The following is a 27177-nucleotide window of genomic DNA, read 5'->3' as shown; positions in this document are numbered from 1 at the left end:
CCACATGGGCCCACAGTGTTGTCCCTGTGTGACTTGAGAAGAAGGGGAACTGATGCAAATATGGTGCTTGCTGTACCATGAGTAATACAATCTTTTGCCTCTGACCAAGAAGTCTTATGCCTTTCACCAGGGTTCATGCTAAGTTGTTAGCCTGTAGATAGGGTAAAATCTAAGACCCTTCACAGTTTCTCACAGTAGGATAGATTTGAAGGGAAGAGCCTGGAACTATGGATAACAGTCAGGAGGCTATAGAAGTTAGGATGCTTTTGGCTGCAAGTAAGCAAGTATATAACTAAGAGTGGCTTAAATAAGAACGACAATGATCTTGCATCAGATATGAAGATTGGGAAGTTCCAGAATTGATTAATTTGGAAGTTCAACGTCAGGTTTTGGATTAGCTTTCCTGTGATCCTCTCCACTTTCTCCTTATGGTCCCAGGATAGCAGCCAGAGCTCCAAGCATCACAGCCTCACATGAGAACAGGTCCTATTACTCACATAAAGTATACATATTGGAGAAAGAGCTTTCTTTTAATATGGCTCCCTCTTTCTATCAGGGAGAAAACATTTTTTTCCCAGAAGCCCTCCTGGAAGATTTTCTTTCGTGTTTCATTGGCCAGAACTGGGTTATGTGCACACTGAAAATCAGTCATTAGCAAGTGGGAATGAGATTTCCATGAGTAGTTTGGATAGGTGATTCTCAAACTTGAATGTGCATCAAAATCACCTGAAGGGATTTTTAAACCACAGCTCTCTGGGTCTTACCCCCAGGGTACTGATTCAGTAGACCTGGGGTGGAGGTCCAAGAATTTTCATTTCTAACAAGTTCCCAGGTATGTTGATGCTGCTGATACAAGGACGTACTTTTAGAACCACATATCTAGAACAAAGTTAGAATACCTTTGGGAGATTATATATCTATGTGTGTGTGTGTGTGTGTATGTGTGTGTGATGCCTGAGCCCTACACCCAACCTATTGAATCAGAATTTCAAATGGCTTTGGACATCCAAATCCAGTAGTGATTGCCACAGGGACTGTCATAGGGATTCAAGCCATAAATGAAAGAGCCTGAATAGGAGAGGGGCTGGGGAGTGACAGGGAAGAGCCATTCTGACGGTCTTTGAGGATAAAAGCAACAAGACCTGGTGATTGATTGGATGTGGAAAAAGAGGGGAGAGAGGGAGAGGAGTTGATGATGGACCTGGAGGGGTGGAGGGTTTCTAGGGAGCCATGAGGGGAATGAAGGAAACCTTAGGAAAACCTGCAGGAACAGGCTCTGGGGGAATGTAATAGTTCCAGTGAGGATGTGATGAGCAGGAGATGTCTGTGGGACACCTAGTGGGAGAGATGCAGGAGGCAGCTGGAAGTGCTCGAGGCTAGAGGTGGTCAGAACCATAGCAGGGGCCTCTCTCAGGGGGTTCTGCACCTCAACCCCCACAGCCATTCCATTCATCTATGTGGCCTCAGGCCTCAGCATCCCTGACCTGGACTATTTCAGTAGAAACCCGCTTGGTTTCCCGGCTTCCAGTGTTACTGGAGGATGGAAAATAATTCATTTTTGGTGCAACCCTCAGAATGATCTTCCTAAGACAAAACTCTGATCATTTGACTTCATTTCTTAAAGCTATTCCACAAATTCCTAATACTATGAAGAGCTTCTCAACCCAGCCACACATTAGAATCGCTGGAGAGAGCGTGTAACAAATTCTGGAGCCTGGGCCACCTCATCACCATCTCCTATGATCTTCCGATTTAATTGCTTTGAAATGGGTCCTGGGCATTGGTATTTTAAAAAGTTCTCCTGGTGATTCCAATGCGTGGCCAGAGTTGAGACTACTGACCCAACAGGACAAAGTCCAAACCACTCTGCACGGTGTGCAGTTCTTTTACTGCAAAGTTTCTGCTTGTGTTGCTGGTCTTATCTCCCTCCACTTTCTTATGTCAAACCCACACTGTTCCCTGAATGCACCACGCAGTTTCGTGCTTCTGTGGTTTCACACCAGCTGCTTCCTCTGCTGGGAAAGCTCTCTCCTGCCTGTTGGCTTCGTGGATATCTTTATTCTGGGCTTACTCATCTTAAGCATCATGTCTATCTGGAGGTTTTCCTTGGCCTTCCAAGGTGGAGTTGGATGCTTTCTCCTGGGTTCCCCATGTGGCTCCACTCCAGCATCCATCACTCTGAACAGCACAGGTGTGTGTTCCTCCTTCTGATGGACTCTGGAGCCCCGTAGCTTCTCAGTCTTGCTCACCCACTTACTGTGTGGCTGTAGGCAAGGTGCTTCAGCCCACTGAGCCTCCGCTTTAGTGGTAAGAGGAAATAACGATGTCTACTGCATGAGTTTATTATGAGGACTAGATGAAATAACTTGTGTTCCATGTAGAGAGAGAGTATGGGGAACAGAGGCACAGGGTGAACCCTCAATAAATGGGAATTGTGGGTATCACGTGACTCCCTGCCTCTAGACCAGGGTGGTCCAAGGGAAATGTAACAAGGGCCACAAATGTGAGCCCGATGTGTAATGCCACATTACACATTAAAAAAGTAAAAAGAAGTGAAATGAATTTCGATAGTATATTTTATTTAATTCAACATACCCCCAATATTATTGTTTTACAATCAATATAAAAATATTGATGAGATATTTTTACTTTTTTCATATGTCTTTGAAATCCACTGTTATTTTAGAGTGACAACATATCTCATTTCAGACCAGCCACCATGCAAGTACTTGGTAGCCAGATGTAACCAGTAGCTACTGTATTGGATGGTACAATGCTAGAATCAAGACACTTTGTGACTGTCTTGAGGATAGGTCCAATGTCTGATTTTTCTCTGCATCACTCAATGCATGGTACAAAGTAGTGTTTAATAAGTGTTTATGAGACATTATTGAACTAAGTCTGGTAGCTGCAGGGTTATGTCATTGGGCAGGTTGCTAAGGGGAATACTGTATATACAAACATCAGCTACAATAACAGGCAAGAGAAACCAGGCGGTGACCAAGAGTGAGGTACTGCCTTGTGTTGACAGAGCCAGGATGGAGGAGGAGCGCAGGACATCTCTGCAGCAAGTCTGAGATTCAAAGTCCAGAATTAGAAAGGCCCAGATCTTGGTCTTGATGCTAGTGGCCACCAAAAATTGGGCTCCGTTCATATTAGTCTCATGAAATTAGAGGCAACCAACCTTACCCATTGACAGAATGAGTGACCTTCTTTTGATAGGATATTGGGACCACTATGGGAAAATCACTTGATCAAGCTGAACTCAGTGAATGATTATAAAATCAGATTCGTCAGTGAGATCTGCTTCCACCGTCAGCAAGCTATGTGACTTTGGACAACTGACTTAACCTTTCTGAGCTTCCACATCTGGAAAATTCATAGAACAGGAATAGCATCTATCTATCTCACAGGATTACCTTGAGGAGGTCATGTGCTTCTGACTGGCTCCCAATAATCCCCACCTTCTAGTATTTATGCCCTCTGTATCCCCTCCTATTGAGTGTGCATGGGACCTAGTGACTTGATTCTAACAAATGGAATATAGCAATGTAAGGGGTTGTTACTTCCATGGTTAAGTCTGTAGTCTGTGACTTCTTTCTTGCTAGCGTTCTCCCTCTCTCTCTCTCTCTCTCTCACTGGTACTGTTCCTTGCCCTCTCACTTGCTCAGTCTAACAAGGCAAGCTGCCATGGTATGAGATGGTCTATGGAGAAGGGCACATAGTAAGGAAGTGTGGAGGTCTCCAGCCAAAAGCTCATGGGGGCTCCATGAGGAAGTGAACTCTCAGTCCAACAATTCAAGAGGGAAGAAATCTTTACAATAATCATGGACATGAGCTTGGAAGTGAGTCTTTCCCAGTCCAGCCTCAAGATGAGACTGCAGCATTGTGAGAGCCAGAGGACCCAGCTAGGCTGTGCCTGGACCCACAGAAACTGCAAGATAGTAGATGCATGTTGTTTTAAGATGTTGAATCGTGGAAGATAATTTGTTACACAGCAATGGTTAACTAACGCATGCCTGTAAGAGTTTGACACAACATCTAGAATGTAGAAGGTGCTTGGTAAATTTAAATATGACTTTTAGTAGTGGTACCAAAAAATTCTGCTACTGGTTATAAGGTCTTGTCCTGTACCAGAGAAATTTGATAAGCTAGGCAGCCTATACATGGCCTTCACAAGCAGCTAGGATTAAATTAGACTAACTGGAGTAGCATCACAGTTTTTTGAGCTATAAGCTCATTCCTCTGCACTGGAGTCAGCCTCCTTACCCCAGGCTTGGTTTTCATCCCATCCCATCATGTCCCCCTCCCAACCAGTTCCCAATATGTTCACACTGTGAAGACACAAACTGGACCCTTTTCTGAGACAAAGAGCCAACTTAGAGGCTGAGAGCAGCAACAGGCCTGAGAATAAGTCCTGTTTTTTTCCCCTCTTTATTTTTCAGAACACGGTTGTCCTCTGAGATTATTTTAGTAAGAAGAATCCATGCATAATGGAGTTAAACATCTGCGATTGTGAAACCTAATCAATTGTGAAATCTAATCAATCACAATGTGCCTTGTCTGGGAAACAAATGTATTAACCAAAGTGGGGTGGTCTGTGCATCGTCTAGAGGAAGGGGATGCCATGGAGCAGTAATTTGTCAGTGTTTTTCCGGCATTGTCCAAAGCAAGGGGACCCGACTGGCTGACAGAAACATCCGCTCTGCTTGACAGATGGGTCTAGGAGGAGCAGGGAGCACCAGACAGTCATAACTCACCGACACAAGCCATTAACATCATCCTGTGGCTCTCTGGCACCGAGTCCTTGCTTTCCACACAAGCTCAAGATGAGGCTGATCCTTTTCCCATGTACATTGGCCTCCCACCAATGGACATGAGGCTCTGGTTTTCTTGGAAGTAATAGTTCTCTCTGAAACTAATGAACTGATTGATATTCTGGCTTATTCATCAGTCGCTTGAGAGTTTGTTCAACCTGGGTCAGTCTCTCAAGGTGGAAAGCCTGTGCCCAGGACCTAGTGACCTCCCTTCCATCCATCTCCCTTTTTCTCCTCCTCTGTCCCTCTCTGCCTCCCCCACTTCTTTTCTTGTCTTTCTCTTTCTTCCTTCTACCTCTGCCCCTGCCCACCTTCACCCTGACACACACACACTCTCAATATCTCTTGTATGAGTCATGAGCATTTCAGTTAAGCTAATGGATTCTGGAGCCAATTGAGTTTGTGTCCTGGTTCCGTCACTTAGTAGCTGTGGGATCTTGGGCAAGTGATTTCAAGTTCTCTGTGACTCACTTGTAAAATGGGACTAATAGCATTTGCCTCTTAAGACTGATGTCAGGATTAAATAAACTCAACAGTGCATGGCACTACTACATGCTCATTCATTGTTAGCTAAACAACAAATACTGAGTGTCTGTCATGTACCAGGGCTATGCTGGGGGCTGATGATGAATGGTGAGGAGATGCAGACCTGCTTTCAGGGTGCTTACTTGGAGGAGAGGGAGGCTGAGACATCTATAGGCCATTTCAAAGTGGAACCCAACCAGGTGCTGGCTCCCTGTGAGGGCTGGTGTCTTTTGTGGACATTTGGGTCCCATTATTTTCTATTTTCTCACTGTGATATGGGTCACTGCTTAGGGACAATGAGGTGCAGCATGAGGGTCCAGGGCTCTTAAGGTGCATAAAGGGGCCCAAGAGAGGGGAAAAAGCTTCAAGGAAAGGAGGAAAGGGCATGGGGGACGAGGTTAGCCTCTCTTCCAGTGCTTCCAGGTGTGCCTCTCCTTGTGTGGTGAGGGTGGTCTTCATATTCTGTATTAGTTACTGAGTAATTCTGCCCAGCAATGAGGTCTTCTCTCCCAGTTTCTGGCTGCAGCAGCTGTCCTCCTGAGTGGACAGGTGGGCATGGCAGCAAGGATGTGAATGCCACATGATGCGGATAAATCTATATCAGCCTTGAGACTGGCGGTGGTCTGATTGTTGAGGCTAGCGGAGAAACCCTGATGTCATTACCAATAATGAATGGAGAACTCCAATTGCGTCCTTAGAATTATGAGAAGAGAGCTATAATTCTCTCCACTCTGCTCTCCTGGGGCCTTTGATTTCCACTCCCCTGAGCCTCCCACTGAAGAGTTTGCTGTCTGAGTCTGCTCTCCTGAGAGCTTTGTCACATTCTACTGTTCTCTGTTTTGTCAAATGCATGAATTCTGTGTCTTTGCTAATAATGATATATTTTTAAACAATTTAAAACATTAAATTAATTTATCTGGGGAGAAGGTGACATATTGACATACATAAAATTCCAGAGGCACTAAATGGTGTGCAAAATGCTTCTCTCCCGTCCCTCTCCCTAACTACTGAGTTCTCCTCGTCAGCAACTAGTGTTACTAGTTTCTCATGAGATAGTAAGATGTTTTAGATAAAAGGGACCAGGATTTATAAGATTGACATCAATCCAACAGTTACTTATTCAGCATCAATCTTGTGCCAGGGACTAGAGATATAGGAGCCAATAGGGGACGGTCTCAGTCCTCTGAGAGCCACAGTGTGCAGTTGGTGAGCAGCCAGGGTGGCCAACATTTATAATCTATTGCTATTAAAGGAGAAACAGAAATATGTGTAAGCTGCAGAGGTAGCACCAAGGGGCAGAGAAAAGAAAATAATCTAGCAACGGAGACAGAAAAGGTTACATAGCACATCTTTGGGCTTTCCACAGCTGCCAGGATAGAGGTATTATAAAATTCACTTTTCCCTCGCTGACTTATTTTTTGATTCTTTCCTTGGTCATGTAGAATTGAAGTCTACTTTGAACCAACTGCCACTTTTGTTAAAAAACAGCTTTGGCTGGGCGCAGTGGCTCACGCCTGTAATCCCAGCACTTTGGGAGGCCAAGGCGGGTGGATCACCAGGTCAGGAGATCGAGACCATCCTGGCTAACACGGTGAAACCCCGTCTCTACCAAAAATACAAAAAATTAGCTGGGCGTGGTGGCAGGTGCCTGTAGTCCCAGCTACTCAGGAGGCTGAGGCAGGAGAATGGCATGAACCTGGGAGGCGGAGCTTGCAGTGAGCCGAGATCACACCACTGCACTCCAGCCTGGGTGACAGAGCCAGACTCCATCTCAAAAGAAAAAACAAACAAACAAAAACCAGTTTTATTGAGAGATATAATTCATATAACATACAATTTACCATTTACAGTGTATAATTCAATGTCTTTTAGTATAGAGTTGTACATTCATCCATCATCAATTTTACAACATTTTTATTACCCCAAAAGGAAACCCCATACCTCTTAATTATTACCCACCAGCCTCCCAATCTTCCCAGCCCTAAGCAATCACCAATCTGTGATACTTTCTGTCTCTAGAGATCTGCATATGCTGGACATTTTATATAAATGAAATCTTACAATATGTGGCCTTTTGTTTCTGGCTTCTTTCACTTGGCATAAAACGCTTTCAAAGTATTATCATGTTGCAGCATGCGACATACTTCATTCCTTTTTAAGGCTGAATAATATTCCATTGTATTGGATATACAACATTTTGTTTATCCATTCATCAGTTGATGAATGGATGCTTTCTATGCTTTCGGTGGCTTCTATACTTTTAGAATTAATTTTCCAGAAGCTACACTCTTGCCTTTGTCGGAGCTACAGCTTGCCTTATTCTATGGAGAAGAGGGAGCACTGTGTGGGGAGCAAGTGCTCCACAGAGTTGGCTTCACATTCACTATGTTGCCCAACCTCAGCCTCCTGGGCTGTGAGCAAGCACACTTCTGATCTGCTCATGGGAAGGGCCTCTTTGGCCCCAACTTTGGCTTCTGCCTACCTGGTCCTTGTTTCTGAAGCCCACCCTCCTGCCTCTCATCTCTGTGTTCCTGTCCGTTTCTGGAATGATTCTGCTTTGGGAGGTCGTTCTTTATGCTCAAGTGTTGACAATTATATTCTTTCCCAAGACTTGACTCTTTTTTTGACCATCAACAACCCTGCCCATGCCCAGTTAGCGCATGACAACTGGTATCCCTAGCCTTCGTGCTTGAAATCTAATGTTGGCCACCATCTTGGCCCAACCCTTGAACTTGGCAAAGACATTTCCATCCATCCAGCCCTTAGCTAGGACTCAAGAGCTTGAATGTTAGGAAAAGAATTTGTTCTTTATCTAACAGGCCTTTAAGGTGGTCATTGAAAGCCTTGGTTGGGAGAATCCAAGTAAGGAGAAAGTGTTGTCTTGCAAAACTCCCTTTGACGGTGGCATTTACAAGTGATTGGGGAGAGGAGATGCAGAGATGAGCAGGTAATCAGGAAGCTGCCACAGTGACTTATCAATCTTTGGACTGGGATGGGGGCAGGTGGAAGGGCCTAATAGAAAAATATATGAAAGTTTGTATTAATAGTATTTGGGACATAATCAGTTTAGTTTGGGATGAGAAGAAGAAGCACAGGAGGAAATCGTTTCTAGCAGAATTGTTATCAAGACTAGCAAGTAAGGATCCATTGAACCCACTTTCGCTGGTTTGTTTGTGTTTTTTTAGAAGACACTTTTTTTAGAAGACACACAGGAAGGGGAACATCACACACCATGGCCTGTTGTGGGGTTGGGGGAGAGGGGAGGGATAGCATTAGGAGATATACCTAATGTAAATGATGAGTTAATGGGTGCAGCACACAAACATGGCACAAGTATACATATGTAACAAACCTGCATGTTGTGCACATGTATCCTAGAACTTAAAGTATAATAAAAAAAAAAAGAAGACACATTTGGCTGCAGGCTTAGTTTCCAGGGGCAGCAGGGCTTCTGGGGGTGTGTGTCCAAGAGGCATTTAGAGAGATGGTAAGGGAGTTGAGAAATGAGCCTGCATGGAGATGTAGATTTGAAGGTGTTAGCTGGAACAGGGAGAAATAACAGGGAGGATAGGCAAGAGCAGGGAGTGAAAAAGGACTCTTGGAGTAGGCACAGTGTGGAGTGGGAAGGGAAGAGAAGTCAGAGAGGGAGCTGCAGGGGAGTGGGACAGGTGAGCACTTGAGAAGCAAGAACAAGAGAGTCTCACATAGGAAGGAGTGGGCAGCAACGACTGGCCACAGGCATTTTCCCTTGCAAGGTAAAGAATTTGAATCGTTTTACTGGGTGCTTGTCATTTCTGAGTCCAGTCCTGGCCCTGTGATCATTAAGTGCCCTCTCTATCCTCCAGTTTTCTCCCTTGAGGTGCTGATTTTGACTTTTGGAGTAAGATGCTTCTTCGATAGATTTTGACCTGAGTTATCTCTGATTTTTATCTGCCTGTCACAATGAGTGAACTCCTCCATTCTCCCAACTTGACCATTTCTCAATTTTCAGAAGACTTGAAAAAACAAAACAAAACAAAACAAAACAGAAAACTAAAACACCTGAAGACAGAATATCATGTGTGGCTTGTTAGCCAAGCAGTGCTGTTAATATTTGGTTGCCTTGTGAATTTTTTTTTTTTTTTTGGCTTCTTGTTAAATGTTTTCTCTGAGCTTCCTGAGATATGCTAGTGAACATTCTCCAGGATTCCTGTGGATGTTTTACTTCTTTCTATTCTTAGCTCATTCTTGTATTTTCCTAGTTCCTATGTCAAAGCCTGAGATATTTTATTATGAATTTCTTTTCTCTTCTCTCAGATTATTGGAATTAATTTTGTGTTATAATGTTAGTAACAGCTAACATCCGTACAATGCTTTACAATTTACAAAGCATGTCGTTTTCTCATTTTATCTTCGCAGCAATTCTGTGAAGACTCTTAGATACCATTGTCCTTATTTTATGAACAAGGCCTCTGAAGGTCAGTGAGCTTGGGAGACACGGCTCAGCTGGCAATAGAAGCAGCCATGGTGACTCAAGATCTTTGGCTGCTTTCTTTTTTGTAATAACGCTGTTTTTCCTCTAAAAAAGAAAATGTATAATTATTTGAGAAAATTTGGAGAGCATAGGAAAGAATACAGACAGAAATATGCATTACTGTTCATCCCACTGTCCAGTAACTGTGATTATCAGTGCTTTGTTGTATTTCTTTCCAGTCACATTTCTATGAATTAGTAAAAATTTTTATGTAATTAGAAATCAAGTACATCTTAATGTTGGACCCTGGTTTTTTCTTTTTGAGACAGGGTCTTGCTCTGTTGCCCCGGCTAAAGTGCAGTGGCACAATCTCAGCTCACTGCAACCTCTGCCTCCTGGTTTCAAGTGATTCCTTTGCCTCAGCCTCCTGAGTAGCTGGGATTACAGGTGCCCACCACCACACCTGGCTAATTTTTATATTTTTAGTAGAGATGGGGTTTCGCCATGTTGGCCAGGCTGGTCTTGAACTTCTAACCTCAGGTGATCTGCCTGCCTTGGCCTCCCAAAGTGTTAGGATTACAGGTATGAGCCACCATGCCTGGCTGGGACCCTGGTTTTTAAATGTAGCGTTATATGGTGATGCCATCCAACTATTTCAAAATCCATTCTAGGATATAGGTATATTATAACTTATGTAACCATTCCCCTCTTTTCTTTTCTTTTTTTATTCATACATAATTATACATATTTATGGGGTACATGTGATATTTTGATACATGCATATGATGTATACTGACAAATAAAGATATTTAGGATATCCATCACCTCAAACATTTATTAATTCTTTGTGTTCAAAACATTTCAAATCTTCCCTTTTAGCTATTTTGAAATATACAAAAATTGTTTACTCTTGTCACCTTACTGTGTCCACTAGGACTTATTCCTTCTATCTAAATGTAGGTTTATTCCTATCTAAATGTAGGACTTATTCCTTCTATCTAAATGTAGGTTTATACCCATTAACCAACCTCTTTTCATTCCCCCCCATCCATTTCCAGCTGCTGGTTTCTATCATTCTACTCTTCCATAAGGTTCTTGCTGCACATATAAGTTGTTTCAATTACTGGCTTGTACAATAAGAATCTTGATTAATGACTTTATATAATTAACACCCATCTTAATCTCTGTGTTTTATGATAAGAATAAGGATGGAATGACTGGGTTTAAGAGCACATTGTTCAACCTTTTTCCACAGATGGACTACATTTTATTCCAGTGAGAACTTGAATCTATCTTACCATACCCTTGCCACAACTGAATATTATATTTTAACTAATTGTTAATATTATGGATGAAAAACAAATGTTCATTGCTTTGTTTTACATTTCTTTGATTGCCTGTGAAATAGAACTTTTTCCTGGAAGCATTCCCCTCAAGAACTAGAATAAGACAAGGATGCCCACTCTCACCATTCCTATTCAACATAGTACTGGAAGTCCTAGCCAGAGCAATCTGGCAAGAGAAAAGATAAAAGGCATCCAAATAGGAAAAGAGGAAGACGAATTATTTCTCTTCACTGATGATATGTTTCTGTACCTAAAAAACCCTAAAGACTCTGCCAAAAGGCTCCTGGAACTGATAAATGACTTAAGTAAAGTCTCAGGACACAAAATCAATGTGCAAAAATCACCAGCATTTCTATACACAAATAATGTTCAAGCTGAGAGCTAAATCAAGAACCTAATCTCATTTACAATCTCCACACGCACACAAAAATACCTAGGAATACATCTAACCAAGGAAGTGAAACATCTCTACAAGAAAAACTACAAAATACTTCTGAAAGAAAACATAGATGACATAAACAAATGGAAAAACATTCCATACTCATGAATTGGAAGAATCAATATCTTTAAAAAGTCCATACTGCCAAAACAATCTTCAGATTCAATGCTATTCTGATCAAACTACCAATGTCATTTTTCACAGAATTAGAAGAAACTTCTAAAATCCATATGGAACCAAAAAAAAGGGCCCAAATATCCAAAGCAATCCTAAGCAAAAAGAACAAAGCCAGAGGCATCACGTTACCTGACTTCAAACTATACTACAAGGCTACAGTGACCAGAACAGCATGGTACTGGTACAAAAACAGACACATAGACCAATGGAACAGAATAGAAAACCCAGAAATAAAGCTGCACACCTACAACCAACTGATCTTTGGCAAAGTTGACAAAAATAAGCAATGGAGAAAGTCCATATTCAATAAATGGTGCTGGAGCAACTGACTATCCATATGCAGAAGAATGAAACTGAGCTCAGAGGACAAGCTCCAAGATGGCTGCTGACTAGACACAGCCAGGAGGAACATCTCTCACCGAGGGACTGGGATATCAGGAAGACTGGCACACTCCTAGCATGTCTTCAGAGGGAAGGCATTCAGGGTGAACAGAAGGAAGACACAGAGGCTGGGCTGAAGGGGGAGGAAGCTGGGAACCCTTCAAGGGGCTTCTGCACACTGGGACTCGTTCCTGCCCCTCAATGACACCTGCATGAAGGGGTGAGTTCAACAGTCAAGGAGCAACCTGCTCTAACCTTGGGCCTCTGGAATTCCACCAGGAGGTGACCACTCGACTACCATGGACACTTGAATTGGCAGGAATTGCTGCTTAGAGAAGAGATGGAGAAGAACTCCAGGTAGTGTGGAGCCCAGAGGGTTTGGTGTAGGAGCATCTGTAGTGAAACATGGCCAGGGATGCCCATTCTCTTAGGCTCAATTTGCTGCCATAAGAGACTATAGCCCTAGGGGAACTGTTAGAACGGAACTGCAGGTGGTCTTGCCCGTGAGACAGGACTAGTCTGATCTGAGCACCCCTTAGTCTGATGGCCTCTCCTGGGGCCCCAGCCTGGCCACAACTGCTTGCAGTGCAGCCCTCAGGTACTGCCTTGGCCTGCATCATAGCTTCTGGGCTGGCAGGCTGTACCTGACTGGCAGAGTGCTCCAGCAGAGCCACCTGTGGACACACACTAACTCCACTCCTGCTCTTCTCCTACTGTAGCCTCCCCTGTGCCACTTTGCCTGTATATACTCACCCAGGGTCACCCCACATCACTTTGCCAGCACATGTGGACCCTGCGCAGGTGGACTTTGCCTTTCCTTCTCTACCAGAATTTGTGTGTGCAGGCACCCTGACATGCCACTGCTGCTGACATGAGTGCACTGCTCCCCCTGACTGCCATTGTTGTCAGAGTATTAGTAGGCATGAAGCCTGCTAGCCTTGCCTGCCAATGTCCGACCCCAGCTGAAACAGTGGACCCGTCCCCACCCTGAGTATCCACTGCTGCCCTCATGTACATGCACAAGGGTACACACAGTCCTGCCCCCACTAGCACCCTGCCTCCATGCTAACACCACCACTGGTGCTAATGCATGCACAGTTACCCAGTGTCCAGTGGGGCCCACCCCAAGCTGTGCTGCCACTGCTGCTGCTGTGAACACTTGCACAGAGGCCAGCACCCCAGCACCCACTAACACCCTGCGCAACTGAGTGTGCACCCTGCTGCACTGCCACTGCACTGCTACTGGCATGTGCAAATGAGGACAGAGCTCACTGCCACTGCCCTACAAAGTGCTTTGGCTGGCACCATCCACCAGAGCACTGTGACCAGTGGTCCAGCAGCATCTTGGCCCCCCCGTGCGTCAGGTTCCTAACCTCGAGGAGTCAGGGAACAAAGCTGGAGCTCAATACCAGTCTCCCAGAGTTAGAGAATGTGGCCCAGGAGTCCTGAGCTGGGGCTTGGCTCCCTAAAATCTTTTAGAAATGAAGCTAGTTGATTGAATCCACCTTATGCCACAATCAAACCCTTAAGGTCATCAAATAGGATAAAAGAAAAAAGAAATCAAAGACTGAAGGAACATCAGCCCACACAGATGAGAAAGAACTAGCACAAGAACTCTGACAACTCAAAAACCCAGAGTGTCTTCTTTCCTTCAAACAACGACGCTAGTTCTCCAGCAACTGTTCTTAACTGGGCTGAGATGGCTGAAATGACAGAACTAGAATTCAGAATATGGGTAGAAATGAAGATCATCAAGACTCAGGAGAATGTTGAAACCCAACCTAAGGAAGCTAAGAATCACAATAAAATGATACAGGAACTGACAGAAAAAGTAGCCAGTATAGAAAATAACATAACTGAATTGACAGGGCTGGTAATTGTAAATATATTACAATAATTTCATAATGCTATTCCAAGTATTAACAGTAGAATAGACCAGGCTAAGAAAAAAATCTCAGAGCTTGAAGACTGGCTTTCTGAAATGAGACAGTCAGACAAGAATAAAGAAGAGAGAATGAAAAGGAATGAATAAAACCTCTGAGAAATATGATATTATGTAGAGAGACTGAATCTGCGACTCATTAGCATCCCTGAAAAGGATGAGGAGAATGGAAGCAACTTGGAAAACATATTTCAGGATATCATCCATGAGAACTTCCCCAATATAGCTAGAGAGGCCAACATTAAACTTTAGGAAATGCAGAGAACCCCTGCAAAAACTTCACAAAAAGATAATTCCCCAAGACACAACCATCAGATTCTCCAGAGTTGAAATGAAAGAAAAAAAATGTTAAAGGCAACTATGAAGAAAGGACAGGTCACCTATAAAGGGAAGCCCATCAGACTAACGTGGACCTCTAAGCAGAAACCCTACAAGCCAGAAGAGATTGGGGGCCTATATTCAACATTCTTAAATAAAAGAAATTCCAACCAAGGATTTTAGATCTGGCCAAATTAAGCTTCACAAGCAAAAGAGAAGTAAAATCCTTTTTAGACAAGCAAATGTTAAGGCAATTCATTGCCACCAGACCTGCCTTACAAGGAGTTCTGAAAGAAGCACTAAATATGGAAAGGAAAGACTATTACCAGCCACTACAAAAACACAAGTACACAGACCAGTGACACCATAAAGCTACCACACAAACAAGTTGACATAATTACCACCTAACAACATGATGACAGGACCAAATCCACGCATATCAATACTAACCTTGAATGCAAATGGGCTAAATGTCCCAATTAAAAGACACAGAGTGGCAAGCTGGATAAAGAAGCAAGACCCAATAATATGTTGTCTTCAGGAGACCCATTTCATATGCAATGACATGGCTCAAAATAAAGGGATAGAGAAAAGTCTACCAAGAAAATGTAAAACTGAAACAAGCAGGAGTTGTGATCCTAATTTCAGACAAAACAGACATTAAAACAACAAAAATAAAAAAAAAAGACAAAGAAGGGCATTATATAATGGTGAAGGGTTCAATTCAACAAGAAGACCTAACTATTCTAAATATATATGCAGCACCTAACACAAGAGCACACAGATTCATAAAGCAAGTACGAAGAAACTTAGACTCGCATACAATAATAGTGGGAAATTTCAATACCCTACTGACAGTATGAGACAGATCATTGAGGCAGAAAATTAACACAGATATTCAGGACCTGAATTCAACAGTGGACCAAATGGACCTGACAGACATCTACAGAACTCTCTACCCTCAAATAACAGAATATACATTCTTCGCATAACCATATATCATGTACTCTAAAATTGACCCCACAGTTGGACATAGAACAATCCTCAGCAAATGCAAAAGAACCAAAATCATACCAACCACTCTCTCAGATCACAGAGCAATAAAAATAGAATTTGACTAAGAAAATCACTCAAAACCATACAATTACATGGAAATTAAGCAACCTGATCCTGAGTGACTTTTGGTTAAATAATGAAATTAAGGCAGAAATAAAAAGTTCTTTGAAGCTAACAAGAACAAAGATACAACATACCAGAATCTCTTTGACACAGCTAAGGTAGAGTTAAGAGAGAAATTTATAGTGTTAAATGCCCACATCAAAAAGTTAGAAAGATCTCAAATTAACAACCTAACATCACAACTAGAAGAACTAGAGAAGCAAGAGCAAAGCAACCCCAAAATTAGCAGAAGACAAGAAATAACCAAAATCATATTGAACTGAAAGCGACTGAGACACAAAAATCCATCCAAAAGATCAGTTAATCCAGGAGTTAGTTTTTTTTGAAAAAAATAATAAAATAGATAGACTGCTAGCTAGACTGATAAAGAAAAGAGAGAAGATCCAAATAAACACAATTAGAAATGACAAAGGGGATATTATCACTGACCCCACAGAAATACAAAGAACCATCAGAGACTACTATGAACACCTCTATGCAACCAAACTGGAAAATCTAGAAGAGATGGATACATTCCTGGACACATACACCCTCCCAAGACTGAACCAGGAATAAATTGAATCCCTGAACAGACCAATAACAAGCTCTCAAATGGAATCAGTTATAAATAGCATACCAATAAAAAAAAGTCCAGGACCAGAGGGATTCACAGCCAAATTCTACCAGAATTGGTACCATTCTTACTGAAACTATTCCAAAACAATTGAGGAGGAGGGACTCCTCCCCAATTCATTCTATAAGGCCAGCATCATCCTGATACCAAAACCTGGCAAAGACACAAAAATAACAAAAAAGAAAAGTTGAGGCTAATATCCCTGGTGAACATTGATGCAAAAATCCTTAACAAAATACCAACAAACCAAATCCAGCAGCACATCAAAAAGCTAATCCACCATGATCAAGTACGCTTCATCCCTGGGAGGCAAGGTTGGTTCAACATACACAAATCAATAAACATGATTCATCAAATAGACAGAACTAAAGACAAAAACTGCATGATCACCTCAGTAGATGCAGAAAAGGCTTTCAATAAAACTCAATATCCCTTCATGTTAAAAACTCTCAACAAACTAGGTATTGAAGGAATGTACCTCAAAATAATAAGAACCATCTATGACAAACCCACAGCCAACATTTACTGAATGGGCAAAAGCTGGAAGCATTCCCCTTGAGAAGCAGAAAAAAGAAAAGTATGCCCTCTCTCACTACTCCTATTCAACCTACTATTGGAAGTCCTGGCCAGAGCAATCAGGAAAGAGAAAGAAATAAAAAGCACCCAAACAGGAAGAGAGGAAGTAAAACTATCTCTGTTTGCAGATGACATGATCCTACATCTACAAAACCCCGTAATCTCAGTCCAAAGCTCCTTAAGCTGATAAAGAACTCCAGCAAAGTTTTAGGATGCAAAATCAATGTTTTAATATCAAAATAATTAGTATTCCTATACACCAACAACAACCAGGCCCTGAGCCAAATCAAGAATGCTATCCTATTCATAATTTCCACAAAAAGAATAAAAGACCTAAAGAATAAATACAGATAACCAGGAAAGTAAAAGATCCTTACAATGAGAATTACAAAACACTACTCAAAGAAATCAGAGATTATACAAACAAGTGGAAAAACATTCCATGCTTGTGGATGGAAAGAATCAATATTGTAAAAATGGCCATACTGCCTGAAGAAATTTTTATAGATTCAATGCTATTTCTATCAAACTACCAATTACACTCTTCACAGAAGTAGAAAAAACTGTTTAAAAATTCATATGGAACCAAAATGAGCCTGAATAGCCAAAGCAATCCTGAGCAAAAAGAATAAAACTGGAGGCAACACATTACCTGACTTCAAACTATACTACCAGGTTACAGTAACCAGAACAGCATGGTACTGGTAAAAAAACAGACACATAGACCAATAGAACAGAGTAGACAGCCCAGAAATAAGCCTGCACACCTTTGACAAAGCTGACAAAAACAAGCAAGGGGGAAAACCTACTCAATAAATGGTGCTGGGATAACTGGCTAGCCATATGTAGAAGATTGAGACTGGACCCCTTCCTTACACCATATACAAAAATCAACTCAAGATGGATCAAAGACTTAAATGTAAAATCCCAAACTATAAAACCCCTAGAAGACCACCTAGGCAATACCATTCTGGACACAGGCACAGGCAATGATTTCATGATGAAGACACCAAAAGCAATTGCAACAAAAGCAGAAATTGACAAATGGGATCTAATTAAACTAAACAGCTTCTGCACAGCAAAATAAACTAGCAGAGTAAACAGAAAACCTACAGAATAGGAGAAAATATTTGCAAACTATGCATCTGACAAAGGCCTAAAAATATCCAGCATTCGTAAGGAACTGAAACAAATTTACAAGAAAAAAACAAACAACCCCATTAAAAAGTGGGCAAAGGACATGAACAGATACTTTCCAAAAGAAGACATACGTGTGCCAACAAGCATATAAAAAAAGCTCAACATCACTGATCATTACAGGATTGCAAATCAAAACCACAATGAGATACCATTTCACACCAGTCACAATGGCTATTACTACGACATCAAAAAATAACTGATGCTGGCAAGGTTGCAGAGAAAAGGGGATGTTTACACACTATTGGTAGGAGTGTAAATGAGTTCAACCATTGTGGAAAGCAGTGTGGCAATTCCTCAAAGAGCTAAAAACAGAACTGCCATTCAACCCAGCAATCCCACTACTGGGTATATACCCAAAAGAATGTAAATTATTCTACCATAAAGACACCTGCATGTGTATGTTTGTCACAGCATTATTTACAATAGCAAGGATATGGAATTAACCTAAACAGTAGATTGGATAAAGAAAATGTGGTACATATACTCCATGGAATACTACAAAGCCATAAAAAATAATGAGACTATGCCCTTCGCAAGAACATGGATGGAACTGGAGGCCAGTATCCTTAGCAAACTAACTCAGGAACAGAAAACCAAATACCACATGTTCTCACGTATAAGTGGGAGCTAAATGATGAGAGCACATGGACACAAAGAGGGCAACAACAGACACCAGGGCATACCTGAGAGTGGAGGAAGAGAAGAGGGAGAGGAGCAGAAAAAATAACTGTTTCATAAGAGGCATAATACCTGCGTGACAAAATAATCCATACAACAAACCCCTGTGATATGAATTTACCTGTGTAACAAACCTGCACATGTACCCTTGAATCTAAAATAAGTTGAAAATACTTAAAACAATACTTAAAAAAAGTTAAAAATACTTAAAAAAAACCTTAATTTGTGTGCACTTATCACTTAACTCAAGATGGATTAAAGACTTAAATCTGAGACCTCAACCTATAAAAACCCTAGAAAAAATCTAGGAAATACCCTTTTGGACATTGGCCTTGGCAAAGAATTTATGACTAAGTCCTCAAAAGCAATTGCAACAAAAACAAATATTGACAAGTAGGACTTAATTAAACTAAAGACCTTCTGCACAACAAAAGAACTATCAACAGAGTAACCAGACAACCTGCAGAAAGGGAAAAAATATTTGCAAAGTATGCACCTGACAAAGGTCTATAAGGAACTTAAACAAATCAACAAGTGAAAAACAACTTCATTATACAGTGGGTAAAGGACATGAACAGACACTTTTCAAAAGAAGACATACAAGTGGCCAAGAAACATATAAAAAATGGTCCACATCACTAATCATCAGACAAATACAAATAAGAACCACTATGAAATACCATCTCACATCAGTCAGAATGGCTATTACTAAAAAGTGAAAAAACAACAGATGTTGGTGAGGTTGCGGAGAATAGGCAATGCTTTTACACTGTTGGTGGGAGTGTAAATTAGTTCAGGCACTGTGGAAAGCTGTTAGGAGATTGCTCAAAGAACTAAAAGTAGACCTATCATTCAACTTAGCAATATCATTACTGGGGATATACCCAAAGGAAAATAAATATTTTACCAAAAGGACACCTGCACTCGTATGTTCATCACAGCACTATCCACAATAGGAAAGGCATGGAATCAACTTAGGTGCTCACTGGCAGTAGATTGGATAAATAATATGTGGTACATATGTACCATGGAATACTATACAGTATAGGAATACTATACAGTATAGGAATACTATCCTATACATAAAAAATAATGAGATTATGTCCTTTGTAGCAACATGGATGCAGCTGGATGCCATAATCCTAAGAGAATTAATACAGAATCAGAAAACCAAATACTGCGTGTTCTCACTTATAAGCGGGAGCTAAACGAGTATACATGGCATAAAAATGGGAACACTAGATGTTGGGGACTACAAGAGAGGGATGGAAGGAGAGGGGCAAGGGTTGAAAAACTATCTATTGGGTACTGTGCTCACTATCTGGATGATGAGTTCAATTGTACTCCAAACCTCAGCATCATGCAATATACCCTTGCAACAAACCTGCACATGTACCCTCTGAATCTGAAATAAAAGTCGAAATAAAAAAGTAGAACTTCTTCTTTTTGTTCCTCAAAGATGGACTGAGCTACACTAGTACAATAGTAGTGAGTTCCTAGACACAGGGATATCCTAGTCTTAGCATCATTTCAAGGACAGAAATAGATTATTCCAGTGCCGTCATGGTTTCCTTTGTGTCCATGGACATGGCTTCAAATGTTTTGCAAAACAAAGGAAATGTTGGTTTATAAACATTCATCATGGGCATAGTCACCAACATTTCCTTTGGGTACCATTGTCCTAGATTGGGAATGGTAAACACATTTCATCCAATGTGCCCGTTCCTATGTGTTGGTGGTGGCTGTCTAAAGGGCTAGTTGAGTAGTAGTATCTTGCTCTCTCTGGGCTCAGCAGAGAAGCACATTGTGAGCTTATTGGCTATTTGTGTATCTTTTTTGGAGAAAATGTATACAATATTCAAGGATTTTTTTATTTGCTTGATGTTCTTTGAAGCACAAAATTTTTTAATTTTGTTAATGTCCAATTTATATGTTTTTCTTTGCTTTTGGTGTCATATCTAAGAAACCATCGCCTAATCCAAGGTCATGGATTTATACATGCATTCTCTTTTAAAGTTTAGTAGTTTTAGTGCTTACATTTAGATATTTGATCCATTTGAGCTATTTTTTTATATGGGTGTGTGATAGGGTTCTGAATTCATATTTTGCATGTGGATATATTCTGTTATCTAACACTATTTGGCAAAAAGCCTATTATTTCCCCCATTGAATTGTCTTAGCACCCTTGTTGAGAATCAGTTGACCATAAATATGAGAGTTTGTTTCTGGACCCTCAATTTTATTCCATTGATCTATATGTCAGATATGGACGACTTTTAAGTTTTCTCCCAAATTCTTGGATTCTTGAATTTTCTACATAGATTCCTAGTAGATCACATTATGTCTACAAGGTAGAATCTACCAACACCTTGATAAAGTTTCTGATAGGCAAATTGATGCTTACTTGATAAAACTTTGGAATGCTCCTGCCTGCAACTAACTGAGCTCTTGACTAAAATTGGCTTAAGAAATATGGAAGCTTAATTGTTCCTTGTCATAGAAAATCTAGAGACTGGTGGTTCCATACCCCATTCCCATTGGTTTGGAGTTGGTTTATTTAACAGCCCAGGGCTCCAGTCAGTATCTCTGCAATTCTTGTGACCCTTTCCTCATGTTGCAAGATCATTGCCACAGGTTCAAGCATCAAGGCCTCACATAATATCACCCAAGGTAAGAACAATGGGGGATTATTCTTACAGATTTCTCTCTTCTATTAAGAAGAAAACTCTTCCAATAGGCTAGTGTCCCACCTCATGTGGCCAGGATTGAGTGACATAGTTACCCGTAACCACGGAAAGGTTGGAAAAGTGCCCACTCTTAACTCTTAGAAATTAGACAAGGAGGAGAAGGGAGAGAATGGACGGAAAAGACAACTACTCTCTACTCCCTGGCTTGGTAGAGTTGAAGGGGTGGGTGTCTATGTTGGGTGCCAGGGATAGGTGAGATTCTACAGGGTTGAGAGCTGGAGCCAGTGGCTCTGCCCTGAGCCAATAATCTGAGTCAACATTTGAGATGGAAAGGGCTAGAGATGTATGGGAAAGACGTTGTTCTAAGCCACAAAGCATGCAAGAAAACTTAGAAACAACACCAAATCTTTCAGCCCAGAGGCAGGGGGTGAACTAGTGGAACATAATCAAGAGATCCAAGCATGACAGCCAAGAGTAAAAACCAGTGAAGCTCAACTAGAGCAATTCCTTAGCACCCCAACTGCCACAGAGGCTGGTTTTCATGAGCTGGCAGGCCCAGGGCATACGTAGATGGCCTTGGGTTAAAGACCCAGGATTTAGGCACATCATTTGTGCTTGGTATTGTGTCAGACAACAAAACGATATCTAGGGCTGTCTCTTGCCTTCAGGGACTTTCAATGTTATCATTTATCCAGAGAACATGATTGACACCTGTGAAACAGAGAAAACATTCTTGTGTTAGACTGGTTCTCAGTGCAACATGAGTTCATGCCCTGCCTCAATGTAGGCAGGGCATAAACTCTAAACTCCTGTAGGAGCGACTCTTAGCGCCAGGGATAATGCCTATGATTATCATAATCATATTCACCATATTCATCATGGGCATAGTCACTGACATTTATTGAGTACTTACTATGTGGTAGACACAATTCTAATTTTTTTTCCTGTGTTTTTTAAAGCTTCCAACAACTCAATGGAGCACATACTTTTATTTTCATCCCTGTTTTATATGTGAGAAAACAGTTACTGAGAGGTTAATTAGCTTTCTCAAGGTCTTGTACAGCAAGGAAATGGTGGATCGGGCCTTAAAACTCAAGCATTTGGATGCCAAAGCTAAGGGCAGCGCAGCACTGCTTCCCACTTATCAACACTTTGCTGTGGAGGAGATTCCTGTATCTGCCTGAAAAGGTGGGGTGTACTGATGTTGGAGAGGTGTGCTGATCCTGTGCTGGGTAGTCCTGCCTTCACCGTGCCTCAGTTTTCACATGTATGAAATAAGATGGTCCCCTGACATTCTCTGGTCCCTGTGGCCCAGAGGTCCATGGACAGTACTCTGGAAAGCAGGGCAGCCATGGCTGATGCTTGGTAGAAGTTTCAACTCCCTCTGGCCCTTAAATCCTAGCTTCACTGAATCCTCACAGACAGAGCAACAATGAAGATCCAATAAAAACTCTGAAACATCTCAAACGCTGTTGACAGGAGCAAAGAGGATTCCCTGTGGGAGGATCAGGCGAGGGGGAAGGAGGTGAAGGATTTGGAAACAATGTGTCTCTCATGATTCCTCTTCCTCAGGAAGAGACAGGGAGTGTGAGCAGGTCAGTTCATTATAACTATTTACTGCATTGATTTCTGTTGCTTTGATGAAGAAGACTTCCAACAGGAGATGCAAATTGCCTTGGGACCTGCAAACCCTGCTAGCTCAGCCCTGGCATTCTCAGACCTGAGCAACCAGTGTGCTGACTACTCCCCCCATGAATAAATGTTTCTGGGTTTTAGTGTGAACAGGGAGAAGAGCCCAGGGCCATGGGGTGATGCAATTTGGTCGTGTGATGTTGGCTTTGGAAATCTTCACTGGTGAAGATATCAGCTTCCCAGTCTGTGGTCCCAAAAGCCTGCCTCCAGCAACATGCTTCTGTGGGTCAGACAGCTGGCTCCACCACTGAGCTTGAGGAAGTTACTTAACTTCTGTAGCCTTAGTTTCTTCATCTGTGAAATGGGGAAAACAGCAGTACTTGAGTAAATGAGTTACTCTGTGTAAAGCACCTAGAACAGTGACTGGTTCATGGTAAAGTGCTATGGAAATGTTAGTTCTCTGATGTTTCCTGGCCAGACTGGAAGCTTCCTAAGGTCAGGGATCTTGACTACCAAGTATAACATCACGCCCACAGGGCCTAGATCTATAATAGAGCCTCAACTTATATTTGCCATGACTATCGAATGAATGAGAGTGCTTTGCAAACTGGTAAATACAAATAGGAGTCTGGCAGTATTACTATTTGTTATAAGTTGTTGTTGCCCTGTTTCCCTTGGGATTCTCCTATAATTCAGAAGCTAAACAGTACAGGAGACTTCAGGTCTGGTTCATTGGTCTGATGCTTCCTGGGCTCTTCAGGGTCCTGAGGCCTTGGGGTATTTACGATCTCAGGGACCTAGCTACTAGTAGGCATTAGACAGGGACTTAAAGACACAGGTTATGGCCAGGCGCGGTGGCTCACGCCTGTAATCCCAGCACTCTGGGAGGCCGAGGCGGGCGGATCACGAGGTCAGGAGATTGAGACCATCCTGGCTAACACGGTGAAACCCTATCTCTACTAAAAATACAAAAAATTAGCTGGGCGTGGTGGTGGGCACCTGTAGTCCCAGCTACTCGGGAGGCTGAGGCAGGAGAATGGTGTGAACCTGGGAGGCGGAGGTTGCAGTGAGCTGAGATAGCGCCACTGCAGTCTAGCCTGGGCAAAAGAGCGAGACTCCGTCTCAAAAAAAAAAAAAAGAAAAAAGACACAGGTTAATTGAGAGGGATGAAGCAGTGGCTTAGTATCAGAGACTTACTGCATGCCTTCAGCTAGAAAACCCTTTGTTTAACTGAAGCAAGCATCTGAAATTCAAAATCTTACAGGGGTCATAGAGGCAGCATAACAAAGTAGAGCTGGGGAATAGTATTTTTGCTGAACCTTGTTTGGGCTGTGTTGTTTTGAAACACACGCACTTAAACGTATTGAACTCATGATTATTTTTCACTTGCATCAAGAATTATACTCACATTATCTCTCACTGCACTATCCTTGTGGTCCAGGCTTGCTTTTCCTAGTTCTGTTACAGACATGAATGCAGAAAAATGTATTCCCATTGTTGGAAAAATAAGGGAACAGATGTCAGGGTAAGTGACACCTGATTCCCAGCCTCAGGTAGGGGCAGTGCACACTGGGGAGAGAGCATGGCTACCTCTCAGCTCACCCAATTGATGCCAGTCAATGATGTGCAGAGCTGTGGGACTGATGTTGCAGGAGCTTCCAATTTTTCAAGAGAAGGTAAAAATCTGAACCTTTGAGAAAACTTGTTAGTATTTACCCAACAACTTAAAAAAAAGTTTTAAATACCCTGGGAGTTAAACAAAATAATGTGCCCTCTTCAGCCTGCAGCCTCTAATTTTTGATTCTGCCAGAAGGTGGGGAGATAGTTCAATTCAGATGAGGCAGTGCAGAGGACTCTGAGAGTGGCTGCTTCAAAGGGGAGTGGCAATGGAGTCTTCATTTGTAGGGCTGTTTTTCTTAAGGCAGTTTAAAGGATGTTGTGTGCAGTGTCTCACAGGGAACTGAGGGGCTACCTTAAGCTACTTACAAAGGACATTGTCAAAACTCAAACCCAGGTCTTCTGACACCAAGCCAGGGACCTCGCTTACACAGAGTTCCTAGGTATTAACAAACCTAGTGTTGTTTGTGACATGAGAGGCTGGTGAAAGCATGGGTTTGGTCTGTCTGTCCCCTGCAGGATGTGTGATCTTGGACATGCCACTTTCCTCTGAGCCATGTTTCTCCACCTATACAATGGGAACAGCAATAAAACCTATTCCTTCCAGGGTGGTTTAAGAATTACATGAGACAATGTGATAAAAGAGCTTTACTGAGAACCTGACATGAAGAAAATGTTCAAGCTTCCATCACCGTGCGGCTCCCAGTGCCTGAATGTTGTCTGCCAGTGGTATGCGGAAATGGATCTTGCACACTGGCTGGGGTTGGGGGAACCCGTGCCTTCCCTTAACAAATATTTACTGGGGTCCTATTATGTGCTAGGCACAGTCCGAGGTACTCAGGAGACAGTGGTGAGCAAATGGGGCTGATCTGTGTCCAGTGGGACTTAAAATCCAGTAAGACAGGCAACCATTCATCAAATACCTCACAGAAAAGATATCACAACACAGAAAAGATTTCCTGACAACGTGTGACAACATTTGTGAAGGAAAACCTAGGGTGTTTATAGAGGAGGGATCAGAGAGGTCCTGACCCCTCCTTCATATATATAAATATATATATAAATAAATATATATTCATATATATGTATATATAACTATATATAAATAAATATATATTCATATGTATGTATATATAACTATAAATAAATATATATTCATATATATGTATATATAACTATATATAAATATATATTCATATATATGTATATATAACTATATATAAATAAATATATATTCATATATACGTATATATGAATATATATAAATATTCATATATACGTATATATGAATATATAAATAAATATATATTCATATATACGTATATATATTTATTTATATATATTCATATATATGTATATATACGTATATTCATACATATGTATATATGAATATATATTCATATGTACGTATATATACATATATATGCATATATACGTATATATACATATATATGCATATATACGTATATATACATATATATGCATATATATGTGTATATATACATATATATGCATATATATGTGTATATATACATATATACATACATTCATATATATGTATATATACATATATACATATATAAATATATATACATATATACACATATACATATATAAATATATATACATATATACACATATATACGTATAAATAAACATATATTCATATAAATAAATATATATTCATATATATGTATATATAAATATATAAATATATTCGTGTGTGTGTGTGTATATTGTGTGTGTGTATATATATATATACACACACACGCACACATTCTGGGGTAAGATATATATTTACATTCTGGGGAAGTGACTCCTACATTGAGACCTGAAGAATGAGGATCAACAGACTGGACACAGAAATAGGAGCCTCATTTTGTCCACGTTGTTGGGGATGTCTTGAAGCCTCTAAGTGCTGTGCCGAGCAGGTAGCTGACTGAATAGAGAGCTCCGCAGAGAGGGGCTGAGCTGGAGATGGAAATGTGGGAGGCATCATCACACAGGTGGGCCCTAACCTATGAGACTGGAGGAGCGCCCCTAAGGAGTGAAGAGCTGGAAGGAAGAAGCTCAGACGAAAGAGAGACCTGGTCCCTCCTCCTGGGGGAGCTTGTCATGCAGTTGCAAAGTGAGGACCCATACTTAGAACACGGCTAGAATCAGGCTGAAAATGGGCTCTTTCCCCCCATTTCTCCTACTCTCAAACTATTACCTAGTCTTTAGGGTCCAGTTCCAACGCCTTTCACCCAGTCACCCCATGAATAGAGCCTGCCTTTCTGGTAGTATGTGGTTTGTTCCTCCTCATCTAAGTGCACACATAGTGCATGCATTGTAACTACTCCTACTTCCAAGCAGGTCTTCTTGGTCCTCTTTGAAAATTCGGAAAACAAAATGTCATGAATGTAATGAAAAGGATCTTTCTCTGGTGGGTGAAAATCTTAGAGTGACTTTAGATGAAATTTCCACCATTCTGGAAAACCCATCCTCATGGGCTGGGCCTGGAGGTTTGGAGGGTCACAGATGAGAAAATGTTACAGCTGGAATCTAGAGAATTTCTGGATAAGAACAACCTTTCCTTTTATTCTTGAAGAGACTGA

Source organism: Symphalangus syndactylus, chromosome 23, assembly GCF_028878055.3.
Source record: "Symphalangus syndactylus isolate Jambi chromosome 23, NHGRI_mSymSyn1-v2.1_pri, whole genome shotgun sequence".
Lineage (NCBI taxonomy): Eukaryota > Metazoa > Chordata > Mammalia > Primates > Hylobatidae > Symphalangus > Symphalangus syndactylus.
Note: the sequence above shows the minus strand (reverse complement) of the source record.